Below are 13,287 nucleotides of genomic sequence, written 5' to 3' on the forward strand. Positions count from 1 at the left end.
GGCTTATATTCGCTAGAGTTTAGAAGAATGAGAGGGGTTCTCATTGAAACTTATAAAATTCTAACAGGACTAGACAGACTAGATGCAGGAAGGCTGTTCCCGATGGCGGGGGAGTCCAGAGCCAGGGGTCACAGTCTAAGGATAAGGGGTAAGCCATTTAGGACTGAGATGAGGAATTTCTTCACCCAGAGAGTGGTGAATCTGTGGAATTCTCTACCACAGAAGGCAGTAGAAGCCAATTCATTAAATATATTCAAGAAGGAGTTAGATATATTTCTTAAGGCTAAGGGGATCCAGGGATATGGGGAGAAAGCAGGGACAGGGTACTGAATTTGGATGATCAGCCATGATCGCATTGAATGGCGGAGCAGGCTCGAGGGGCCGACTGGCCTACTCCTGCTCCTATCTTTCTATGATTCCATTATCTTTCCTACCACTGATGTTAAATTAATTGGTCTATAGTCCCCTGCACTATATACAGTATTATATATATATATAGATATATAGTGCCTCTGCTATCTCTTAACTTCTTTTAATATGTGTGGGCCAGGGGTTTTATCCTCTCTAAGTTTGATTAGTTTATCAATTATCTCCCCCCTTTCTATCTTGAATGTCTTTATATCCTTTTTGATCGCTTCTTCATGTCCAACATGTTAGATTCCCTGGTGAATACCGAGGCAAAGTAATGATTTAATACAGGAAGACACTAAGATTCTGTTACACAGCAATGCCAGTGGGAACCACATTTTCAGACTGCTTGCAGTTTTGTGAATTTGGAGAAAGTGTGCTGTGAACTGACCTGCCATTCCCCGTGTGATTTAGTAGCCGACAAGGTAAAAAGGACACCTGCAAAATATTTAAAAATATTTGAGCATGCAGCAAAGAGGTGAAAAATGCTAGGTGACAGATAAAAAGAAAAAAACTTGCATTTACACAACACCTTATCACATCCTCAGGATATCCCAACTAATGAGTTGCTTTTGAACTGCAGTACTGTTATGCAGGCAAACGTGAGCCAATTTGCACACAAGGTCACACAAGAAAGAAAAGAAGACTTGCATTTATATAGCGCCTTTCACGATCACCGGACATCTCAAAGCGCTTTACAGCCAATGAAGTACTTTTTGATGTGGAGTCACTGTTGTAATGTGGGAAAGGCAGCAGCCAATTTGCACACAGCAAGCTCCCACAAACAGCAATGTGATAATGACCAGATAATCTGTTTTTGTTGAGGGATAATATTGGCCAGGACACCGGGGAGAACTCCCCTGCTCTTCTTCGAAATAGTGCCATGGGATCTTTTACGTCCACCTGAGAGGGCAGACGGGGCCTCGGTTTAAGGTCTCATCTGAAAGACAGCACCTCCGACAGTGTACTGGAGTGTCAGCCTAGCTTTATGTGCTCAAATCCCTGGAGTGGGACTTGATCCCTCAACCGTCTGACTCAGAGGTGAGTGTGCTGCCAACTGAGCCACAGCTGACACAGAGCAAATCAATCAATGACGAGTTCATCGGTTTTTGGTGGTGTTAGTTGAGAGGAATGTTGACCAGGATATTAGGAGAACTGCCTGCTTTTCTTCCAAAATTACCATAGGAACTTTTACACCCATCTGAGCAGGCAAACGAACCTCAGCTTAACATTTCACATGAAAGACAGTACCTCCGACAATGCAACACTCCCTCAGTACTGCACTGGAACGTCAGCAAAGATTATGTGCTCAAGTTGATTGTGGGGTTTGAACCAATGATCTTCTAACTCAGTGCTGAGAGTGCTACCAACTGAGCCAAGCTAACAAAGACAGTGAACTCAACAAAATTGTGAACCGAGCTACAGACAACCACAGGTAATTTTAATTTTCAAACCTTATAGATTTAGAAATTTCCGCACAGCAAGAGGCTTATTGGCTCATCAGGGTTGATTTTGATGTGTGGTGCACATCAGGCAGGTGGGTGGAGTGAATGGAACGCCCGCTGGCTCCAGCAGGTAGAATGATACAGCAGGAGGCCCGTCGTCTCTCTGAAAGAGCTACCAATTAGTCCCACTTCCCTGCTCTTTCCCCATAGCCTTGCAACTGTTTCCTTTTTTAAGTAGAGATCCAATTCCTTTTTGAAAATTATTATTGAAATTGCTTTCACCACCCATTCAGACAGCGCATTTCAGATCGCAACAACTTTCCACATTTCCCCCTGGCTTTTTTGCCACTTATTTTAAATCTGTGTTAAGTTTACATAGGATATACAGCACAGAAACAGTCCATTCGGCCCAACAAGTCCATGCCGGCATTTATGCTCCACACGAGCCTCCTCCCATCTTTCCTCATCTAATTCTATCAGCATAACCCTCTATTCCCTTATAAGAACATAAGAAATAGGAGCAGGAGTAGGCCAATCGGCCCCTCGAGCCTGCTCCGCCATTCAATAAGATCATGGCTGATCTGATCCTAACCGCCAATCCACTATCACAGAACCATCTCCTGAATCTAACAGAATTAGACACACGAAATAGGAGCAGGATCAGGCTACACGGCCCCTGGGCCCGCTCCGCTACCCACAGGGCCATGACCGATCCGAACCTAGACTCATGTCCAAATTCCTGCCCGCTCCCCGTAACCCTTAATTCCCTTTACTTCTAGGAAACTGTCTATTTCTGTTTTAAATTTATGTAATGATGTAGCTTCTACAGCTTTTTGGGGCAGCATATTCCATGGACCTACCACCCTCTGAGTGAAGTAGTTCCTCCTCATCTCAGTTTTGAAAGAGCAGCCCCTTATTCTAAGACTATGCCCCCTAGTTCTAGTTTCACCCATCATCGGGAACATCCTCCCCGCATCCACCCGATCCAACCCCTTCACAATCTTATATGTTTCAATAAGATCGCCTCTCATTCTTCTGAACTCCAATGAGTAGAGTCCCAATCTACTCAACCTCTCCTCATATGTCCATCCCCTCATCCCCGGGATTAACCGAGTGAACCTTCTCTGTACTGACTCGAGAGCAAGTATGTCCTTTCTTAAGTATGGACACCAAAACTGTACGCAGTATTCCAGGTGCGGTCTCACCAATACCTTGTACAACTGAAGCAATACCTCCCTATTTTTATATTCTATCCCCCTAGCAATGAAAGCCAACATTCCATTGGCCTTCTTAATCACTTGCTGCACCTGCATACTAACCTTTTGAGTTTTGTGCACCAGGACCCCCAGATCCCTTTGTACTTCAGTACTTTCCAGTTACTTGCCATTAAGATAATAACTTGCTCTACGATTTTTCCTGCCAAAGTGCATAACCTCACACTTTCCAGTATTGTATTCCATCTGCCAAATCTCTGCCCATTTACTTAGCCTGTCTATGTCCCCTTGCATGTTTTTTATGTCCTCCTCACTCACTACTTTCCCTCCCATCTTAGTATCATCTGCAAACTTTGATATGTTACACTCGGTCCCTTCCTCCAAATCGTTAATATAGATTGTAAAGAGTTGGGGACCCAGCACTGACCCCTGCGGAACACCACTAGTTACTGATTGCCAGTCTGAGAATGAACCATTTATCCCAACTCTCTGCCTTCTGTTAGATAGCCAATCCTCTATCCATGCCAGAATATTACCCCCAATCCCGGGATTTTTTTATCTTAAGCAATAATCTTTTGTGTGGCACCTTGTCAAATGCCTTTTGGAAGTCTAAATACACTACGTCCACTGGTTCCCCTTTATCCACCCTATACGTTACTTCCTCAAAGAACTCCAGCAAATTTGCCAAACATGACTTCCCCTTCATAAAGCCATGCTGACTTTGTCCTATTAAATTGTGATTATCCAAATGTCCTGTTACTGTCTCCTTAATAATGGACTCCAAAATTCTACCTACCACAGATGTTAGGCTAACCGGTCTATAGTTTCCAGCCTTCTGTCTACTGCTTTTTAAATAAGGGTGTTACATTAGCAGTTTTCCAGTCTGCCGGGACCTTTGCCGAGTCCAGGGAGTTTTGGAAAATTATTACCAATGCATCCACAATCCCTACCGCCACTTCCCTCAAGACCCTAGGATGTAAGCCATCAGGTCCAGGTGATTTATCCGCCTTGAGTCCCATTATTTTACCGAGTACCACTTCTTTAGTGATTTTGATCGTGTTTAGCTCCTCCCCCCCCCCATAGCCCCCTGTTTGTCCAGTGTTGGGATATTCTTAGTGTCCTCTACTGTAAAGACTGATACAAAATATTCATTCAGTGTTTTTGCCATCTCCATATTTCCCACCATTAATTTCCCGGTCTCATCCTCTAAGGGACCAACATTTACTTTAGCCACCCTTTTTCTTTTTATATAACTATAAAAACTCTTACTATCTGTTTTTATATTTTTTGCTAATTTACTTTCATAATCTATCTTCCCTTTCTTAATCAATCTTTTTGTTATTTTTTGCTGTCTTTTAAAGTTTTCCCAATCCTCTATCCTCCCACTAGATTTGGCTACCTTATATGCCCTTGTTTTTAGTCGAATATTATCCTTAATTTCTTTACTTAGCCACGGATGGCTGTCTTTTCTTTTACACCCTTTTCTTCTCAGTGGAATATATTTTTGTTGGAAGTTGTAAAATAACTCCTTAAATGTACACCACTGATCATGTATCATCTTACCCTTTAATCTATTTTCCCAATCCACTCTACTCAATTCCGCTCTCATACCTTCATAGTCTCCTTTATTCAAGCTTAGCATGCTTGTTTGAGATCCAACCTTCTCACCCTCTAATTGAATATGGAATTCAACCATGTTATGGTCACTCATTCCAAGGGGATCCTTTACTAGGACATTTTTAATTAATCCCATCTCGTTACACAGGACCAGATCTAAGGTTGCTTGCCCCCTGGTCAGTTCAGTTACATACTGCTCAAGAAACCCATCCCTAATACACTCAATGAACTCATCCTCAAGGCAGCCCTGCCCAATTTCATTTGTCCAATTAATATGATAGTTAAAATCCCCCATAATTATAGATGTTCCCTTATTACAAGCCTCAACTATTTCCTGATTGTCCTGATTCTCCCTCATATGCTTGTCTAGCCTCCCCTTAAATGCATCTGTACTATTTGCTTCAACCACTCCCTGTGGTAGCGAGTTCCACATTCTCACCCTTCTTTGGGTAAAGAAGTTTCTTCTGAATTCCCTATTGGGTTTCTTGGTGACTATCTTATATTGATGGCCTCTAGTGATGCTCTTCCCCACAAGTGGAAACATTCTCTCTGTATCCATTCTATCAAAATTTTTCATAACTTTAAAGACCTCTATTAGGTCACCCCTCAGCCTTTTTTCAAGAGAAAAGAGACCCAGCCTGTTCATCCTTTAATGATATGTATACCCTCGCATTTCTAGTGTCATCCTTGTGAATCTTCTCTGCACCCTGTCCAGTGCCTCTATATCCTTTTTATAATATGGTGACCAGAACTGCACGCAGTACTCCAAGTGTGGTCTAACCAAGGTTCGATACAGGTTTAGCATAACTTCCCTACTTTTCAATTCTATCCCTCTAGAAATAAACCCTAGTGCTTGGCTTACTTTTTTTATGGCCTTGCTAACCTGTGTCGCAACTTTTAGTGATTTGTGTATTTGTACTCCGCGATCCTTTTGTTCCTCTACTCCACCTAGACTTGCACCCTCCAAGTGATAAGTGACCTCTCTATTCTTCCTACCAAAATGTAATACCTCACATTTATCTGTGTTGAACTTCATTTGCCAATTATATGCCCATTCTGCAAGTTTATTAATGTTGTCCTGTAACTTGTTGCAGTCCTCCTCAGTATTGACTATCCCCCCCAGTTTGGTGGCATCCGCAAATTTAGAAATTGTGTTTTTGATTCCAAAGTCTAAATCGTTAATGTAAATTGTGAACACCAGTGGTCCCAGCACTGATCCTTGTGGAACACCACTACCCACCTTCTGCCACTGTGAACAGCTACCCTTTACTCCTACTCTCTGCTTTCTGTCCTGAAGCCTGCCAGCAATCCATTCTGCTACTTGTCCCCTGACTCCGCATTCTCTGACCTTGTTCATCAGTCTATTATGGGGTACCTTATCGAAGACCTTTTGAAAATCCAGATGAAATACATCTACTCATTACCATTGTCTACTCTCTCTGTTACCTCTTCAAAAAATTCAATAAGATTGGTCAAGCAAGACTTTCCCTTTTGAAATCCATGTTGACTATTCATTATTATATTTTTGGTTTCTAGATGTTCTATTTTCTCCTTTAGTAGGGATTCCAATATTTTTCCTACCACCGATGGTAAGCTGACTGGTCTATAATTCCCTGGTCATGTTCTATCCCCTTTCTTAAATATCGGTATTGTAAAGTCCGCGCCTCAATAATACACGGACTTTGGGAGAACAGTTTAACAGGTACTTTACTGAACAAAAGGCAGCTTGAAACTGAAACTACAGAAGCCTGCTAGGGCCTTTTATACAGGGGTGGTCACTGCCGGTACTGCAGTCTAAGACCAGTTATTCCCTTAAAGGTACATACAGAACAATTCCTCCCCTTTTAGATAAACAGTACATAACATTCATTTAACAACTAAATAATAACTAATTACAATTACAATTTTCTTAGTAATATATACATCAACTGAAATAGTCATTTATAAGTTCAGTCTTTGAGGAGGCTTCCTGATCCGGACTGGATAGCGCCTTTCTCGAGTATCCTGTTCTGGCGGTGGAGTCAATTCTGGCTCATTGTCATTGGTTGGTTCGTCAGCTTCCAATACCCCTGCTTCTGAGGTAGACGCAATCTGTACTTCGGGCTCATTACCAGGTGCACATGCTTGTGGTACAGGTTTGGCTTGTTCCTGGGACTCTAGAATCTGGTCAGCATGGCGTCTCACGATGCTCTCTCCAACGTCCACTGTGTACATTAGTGGTCCCTGCTGTGTGCATATACATAGATACATAGATACATAGAAGATAGGAGCAGGAGTAGGCCATTCGGCCCTTCGTGCCTGCTCCGCCATTTAATGAGATCATGGCTGATCCTTTAATTCAGTATCCCGTCCCCGCCTTCTCTCCGTAACCCTTAACCCCTTTTGCCCGTAGAAATATATCTAATTCCCTCTTAAATATATTTAATGAGCTGGCGTACACTGCCCTCTGTGGCAATGAGTTCCACAGGTTCACCACTCTCTGAGTGAAGAAATTCCCCCTCATCTCTGTCCTAAATGGTTTAGCCCTTATCCTTAAATTATGCCCTCTAGTTCTGTTCTCACCCGCCAAGGGAAACATTCCTTCTGCATCCAGTCTGTCTAGACCTGTCAGAATTTTATACACTTCTATGAGGTCCCCTCTCAATCTTCTAAACTCCAGTGTGTACATCCCTAAACTACATAGTCTCTCCTCATAGGTCATTCCCGCCATTCCTGGTATCAGCCTGGTGAATCGCCGCTGCACCCCCTCCATGGCAAGAACATCCTTCCTCAGATGAGGCGACCAAAACTGTACACAGTACTCGAGGTGTGGTCTCACCAGTGCCCTGTACAGCTGCAGCAAGGTATCCCTGTTCCTGTATTCTAACCCTTTTGCTATGAAGGCCAGCATACCGTTTGCCTTCTTGACCGCCTGTTGCACCTGCATGCTCGCCTTCAGTGACTGGTGTACAAGAACACCCAGGTCTCTCTGTACTTCCCCCTCTCCCAATCTATTGCCATTTAAATAATAATTTGCCCTCCCGTTCCTGCACCCAAGGTGGATAACTTCGCACTTGTCCACATTATAGTGCATCTGCCATTTATCCGCCCAATCGCCCAGTCTGTCCAAATCGCTCTGGAGCTTCCTGGTCTCTTCCTCTGAGCCCACCCCACCTCCTAGTTTAGTGTCGTCTGCAAATTTGGAAATGCTGCATCCGACTCCCTGATCCAGGTCATTAATGTAAATTGTGAACAGCTGGGGGCCCAGGACAGATCCCTGTGGTACCCCACTTGTTACTGCCTGCCATTCAGAAAATGAGCCGTTTATTCCAACTCTCTGTTTTCTATCTGACAGCCAGTTCCCTATCCACGCCAAAACTTTCCCCTTTATCCCATGAGCCTCAATTTTCCATGCTAATCTTTTATGTGGGACCTTATCGAAGGCCTTTTGGAAGTCCAGGTACACCACATCTACTGGCTCTCCCCCATCTATTCTACCAGTTACTCCCTCAAAAAATTCCAATAGATTAGTCAAGCACGATTTACCCTTTGTAAATCCATGTTGACTCTGTCCTATCCTGTCCCCATTTGCTAAGTGCTCCGCTATTTCATCCTTAATGATGGACTCCAGCATTTTGCCCACAACTGATGTAAGGCTTACAGGTCTGTAATTACCTGCTTTTTCCCTACCCCCCTTTTTGAATAGTGGGGTAACGTTAGCTACCCTCCAATCCATCGGCACTGTTCCCGAGTCTAATGAATTCTGAAAAATCATCCTTAGTGCATCCGCTATCTCTAGGGCCACCTCCTTCAGTACCCTAGGATGCATGTTATCAGGCCCTGGGGATTTGTCCACCTTCAATCCCTTTAGCTTCCTTAACACCATATCCTTAGAGATATTGATTTGCGTCAGTTCCTCCTTTGCCAATGTCCCTATTTTTCCCGATATCCCAGGGAGGTTTTTTGTGTCTTCCTTCGTAAAGACTGACCCAAAGTATGCATTTAGTTGATCTGCCATTTCCTTATTTCCCATTATATATTCCCCCGTATCTGACTGCAATGGACCAACTTTGGTTTTCACCAGTCTTTTCCTTTTGATATATTTATAAAAGCTTTTGGAGTTAGTTTTTATATTTTCCGCCAGCTTGTTTTCGTAAGCTATTTTGCCCCTCTTGATCATGCCCTTTGCCCTCCTTTGCTCTATCTTAAACTGTTCCCAATCTTCCGCTCTGGCGCTTTTTTTGGCTATTTTATACGCCCTATCATGCCTGGCTGCCATTTTTCTGTTCGGTAGTCGCGGGCCAAGACTGGTTGCCCTATCTTGAAGCTCCTGGTTGGCTTCTCATTTATGTGCTGGAACTGCTTATCCTCAACATCTCGTCTTATGTTTGGTTTGAGCAAATCCAAGCGACATCTTAGTCTCCGGTTGAAAAACAGTACGGCTGGAGTTTGGTTGGTTACTGCATGTGTCGCATTCCGGTAAGCAAACAGGAAGTTATCCACCTTGTGTTGCAGTGGTATGTCGTCATTATACATTGCCTTTATGGCCTTTTTAAAGGTCTGAACAAACCTCTCAGCCAATCCATTTGTGGCTGGATGATATGGGGCAGATGTGTAATATTTCACCACATTATTCTTCAGGAACCTCCGGAAATCCTCAGACACAAACTGTGGGCCATTGTCGGAACAGATCTGTTCTGGCAACCCATTCCTGGCGAAGATGGTTCTTAGGACTGCAATAGTTTTCTCCGTGGTGGTGGAGGACATTTTAATGACCTCTGGCCATTTCGAATGGGCGTCCACAGCAATTAGAAACATTGAATCCATAAATGGACCAGCGAAATCAATGTGTACCCGTTCCCATGGAGATGAGGGCCACTCCCATGGATGTAGCGGGGCCTGTGGTGGAGCGTTTTGGATCTTCTGGCATCCTGTGCATCTCTTGGTCATATCCTCGATTTCTTTATCGATTCCCGGCCACCACACAAACGCCCTGGCTAGGCTCTTCATTTTTACCCCTCCCAGATGACCCTCGTGAAGCTCATTGAGTACTCTATCTCTCAACTTGGGTGGAATTACCACTCGGGAGCCACACATCAAGGTTCCCCGGCACACTGACAGCTGTTCCCTCCTTGGCGAGAATGCTGGCAACAGTGAGTCACCATATGCTGGCCATCCCTTCACCGTCAAATCATAGACCCGAGAGTGTCGGGTCATTTCGGGTTTCCTTCTCAATACTTGCGTTTGTAACAGGCAAACATTCGACTATGGTCGCATGGAATATCTCCACCGGGTCCACTGCAGGTGCTTCTTCCGCCGTAGGCAACGGTAGGCGCGACAGCCCATCAGCGTTTCCATGTTGTTTCGTACCTTTGTACTCTATGTCATACTGATGTGCCCCTAGAAAAAGTGACCATCTTTGCAGCCGTTGCGCCGTCATCACCGGTGTAGTGTATGTACTTTGCAGAAGGAACTATATTCTGCAGCCCCTGTATACTGCAGTACCAGTAGTGACCACCCCTGTATATAAGCCTGTGTAGTAACATTTGCATAGTAGTTCCAGGTTGTCTCCATTCAGTAAAGACCTGTTATAACCAACTCCTGACGTCCGTGTCTCAATTATACACGGACATAATACTGGCGACGAGCAGATACGAACTTACCTACAGTCTGCACCACCTCATGGGGATCCATCCCTGAAGCGAAGTTATCAGAGGTCGAGGCCAGAAGGAAGAAAGAAACAGAAGAAACGGGCGTCGACCGTGGGCATCCGCCTCTGAGTCAGCGGAGTTGAAGATTTGCAGGAGAGGCTGTCGAGAGCGGGGCTTGGTTATCCTGTCGATGGTGCTTCAGCTAATCGGGCTGGTGGCAGGTAGTACACTGATCCTTCCTGGGCTGCGGCGGTCTAGCGCTCGAGCGGGTGGCTTTGCAACGGGGCCGAGCAGCGTTGTCGGGAAGAGGAGAGAGAGGGTGGAGCAAACAGGGCGCGGCCGGTGCTACAAAGCTGGGCAGCGTACAGACCCGAGAAGAGGGAGGCAAGTGTCCTGCAGGGTTGTTCCGACGACGGGGAAATAATAAAAATTAAACGCGCAGAAAGCCGCGAGGAGCTGCAGTTTGCCACGGGAACCGCGGAGAGCGGCGTTAGCAGCAGCGCAGGGGGAAGTGCGCGAAGACCATAGGGCGTCGCCATCAAGGCATAAAACGCCAGCAACAGCGCTAGCAACAGCGGAGAAGACAGAAAGCGCGGGAGGCGCCATTTTGTTAAATCGGGGAAGAAGGCAAAGCGCGGGAGGCGCCATCTTAGATTTCCAAGATGCCGAAGACTGGCAATATCACTGCCTTTGATAATGCAATAGATGACTGGACCATGTATGTGGAAAGAGTCGAGGTATATTGCGAGGCAAACGAAGTAGCCGATGAGAAAAAGGCACCGGTACTGCTAACCTTAATGGGCACAAGAACGTACGGCCTATTGCGGGACCTGATTACTCCAGCCAAACCGAAGGCGAAGAGTTTTAATGAAATTGTTGCTATCCTACAGGAATACCTAAATCCTACACCGCTGCTGATAGCAGAAAGATTTAAATTCCACAGGAGAAATCAGCATAAAGATGAGAGCAATGCTGATTGCTTTACGGAACTACGCAAGCTATCAAAGCACTGCCAGTTCGGAGCAGGACTGGCAGATACCTTACGGGACAAATTTGTCTGTGGACTCCTGAGTGAAGGAACCCAGAAGAGGTTACTCTCAGAGAAAGAGCTGACGCTAGATAAGGCTTTCAGCGTGGCAGTATCGTACGAAGCAGCAGCAAGGGGAGCTGCGGAAATACAGCAAAAGCCACAGGAATACGGCACCCACGAAATGACACGGGGATTTGCAAAATGTTATCGCTGCAGCAGAACAACCCATGACCAGAAGGACTGCTGGTCCAAAGGAGAAAATATGCAGGCAATGCGGAAAGATGGGACACATTGCACGAGTTTGCAGGTCTGGGAAGAAGACCAACGACAACAAAAAGGCTACTAAGGAACCGTACAGGAAAGTACGAAAGATGACGGACAGTAGTTCCGAAGACCAGATGAGCGATAGTGAATCCGGGAACAAGAGACTAAGCTGTCTCAAACTTCACAATGTAATCGCAAAAGAGGATCACTGAACCATTTGGGTCACCCTCACGATAGCAGGGTCCCAAGTCAAAATGGAATTGGATACAGGATCAGCTCTAACCGTCATGAATCGACGAGACTACGAGTGGCTACTCTCACACATACCCTTGAAAGAGACATCCATTGTCTTGAGGACGTATACGGGGCAAAAAGTATACCCCAGAGGAAAAATAAGGGTGCCTGTCGAATACAACGGCAAGGAAATACAGAAATTGTATCTGTACATACTGCAAGATGGTGGACCACCGTTATTGGGACGTGAATGGATCAGAAAGATAAGTTTAGACTGGCACTCTATTCAGGCACTGACGGTGGCTGGTAAAAAGGATGACGACGTCACTCCTGGACGATTGTCAACAATCTTAGCTAACGCCAAAGAGGTATTTCAACAAGAACTGGGAACTCTTAAAGGCGTAACCGCCTCGATAAAAATAGAAGAGAATGCAATTCCCAAGTTTTTCAAAGCAAGACCATATGCAATTCGCCCAGCCGTCGAGGCAGAGCTGGAGAATGCAGGCGTGTTATCTAAGGTAGACTGGAGCGAGTGGGCGACACCCATCGTTCCTGTCATGAAGAAAATGTTAAACAATAAGTCTGAGGAGTCAAGGAAGGTTCGCATCTGTGGGGACTTCAAGGTGATGGTGAACCCAGTCCTTCACACAGTACAATATCCTCTTCCAAGGATAGAAGATATCTTCGCCTCACTATCTGGAGGGAAGCGTTTTACAAAAATTGACCTAGCACAAGCGTATTTGCAGATGGAGGTTGAAGAATCCTCTAGGAAGTATCTCACGATAAACACTCACAAAGGTCTTTGCCAGTAAAACCGACTGGTATTCGGAGTAGCATCAGCTCCGGCGATATGGCAAAGAGCGATGGAACAAGTCCTGCAAGGGATTCTGGGGACTCAGTGTTACTTGGACGACATCCTAGTGACAGGTGAAGATGACAGTGAACACCTTGCCAACCTAGAGCAGGTGCTCACTAGACTACGTGAACATGGGCTACGAGCCAATCGCCCCAAGTGCAAGTTTTTTAAGAAACAGATATCGTATTGTGGCCACGTGATTGATGAAGAGGGGTTACATAAGTCCCCTGACAAAATTGAAGCGGTAGTTAAGGCTCCAGCGCCTGAAAATGTGTTGCAACTGAGGTCATTCCTCGGATTGGTGAATTACTACCATAAGTTTTTGCCGAATTTGTCCACAATTCTGCACCCACTGAACGCCCTACTACAAACGGGAGTAGCATGGAAATGGAGCGATGAATGTAAGCGGGCCTTTCAGAAGAGTAAGGACCTAATCACTTCAAGAGAAGTGTTGGCTCACTACAACCCATCACTACCGATAAGACTGGCGTGTGATGCGTCTCCCTACGGCATTGGGGCGGTACTGTCACATAGATTCCTTGATGGTTCAGAGAAGCCGATAGCTTTTGCATCACGCTCGTTAACTTCA

At 45.1% G+C, this 13,287-nt stretch overlaps 1 long non-coding RNA gene across 1 annotated transcript in view; it reads right to left on the reverse strand.

Annotated features, from left to right (window-relative positions):
* LOC147097823 (uncharacterized) overlaps nt 1–13,287 on the reverse strand; it is a 52,375-nt gene that overhangs the window by 24,797 nt on the left and 14,291 nt on the right. The window contains exon 2 of the long non-coding RNA XR_015074338.1: nt 800–846. This is a non-coding gene — a long non-coding RNA (uncharacterized LOC147097823). The remainder of the gene's footprint in view (nt 1–799; nt 847–13,287) is intronic.

The sequence above is a fragment of the Somniosus microcephalus genome, chromosome 31 (genome assembly GCF_052327205.1).
Source record: "Somniosus microcephalus isolate GS21.2 chromosome 31, FLI_Smic_1.0, whole genome shotgun sequence".
NCBI classification, from domain to species: Eukaryota; Metazoa; Chordata; class Chondrichthyes; order Squaliformes; family Somniosidae; genus Somniosus; species Somniosus microcephalus.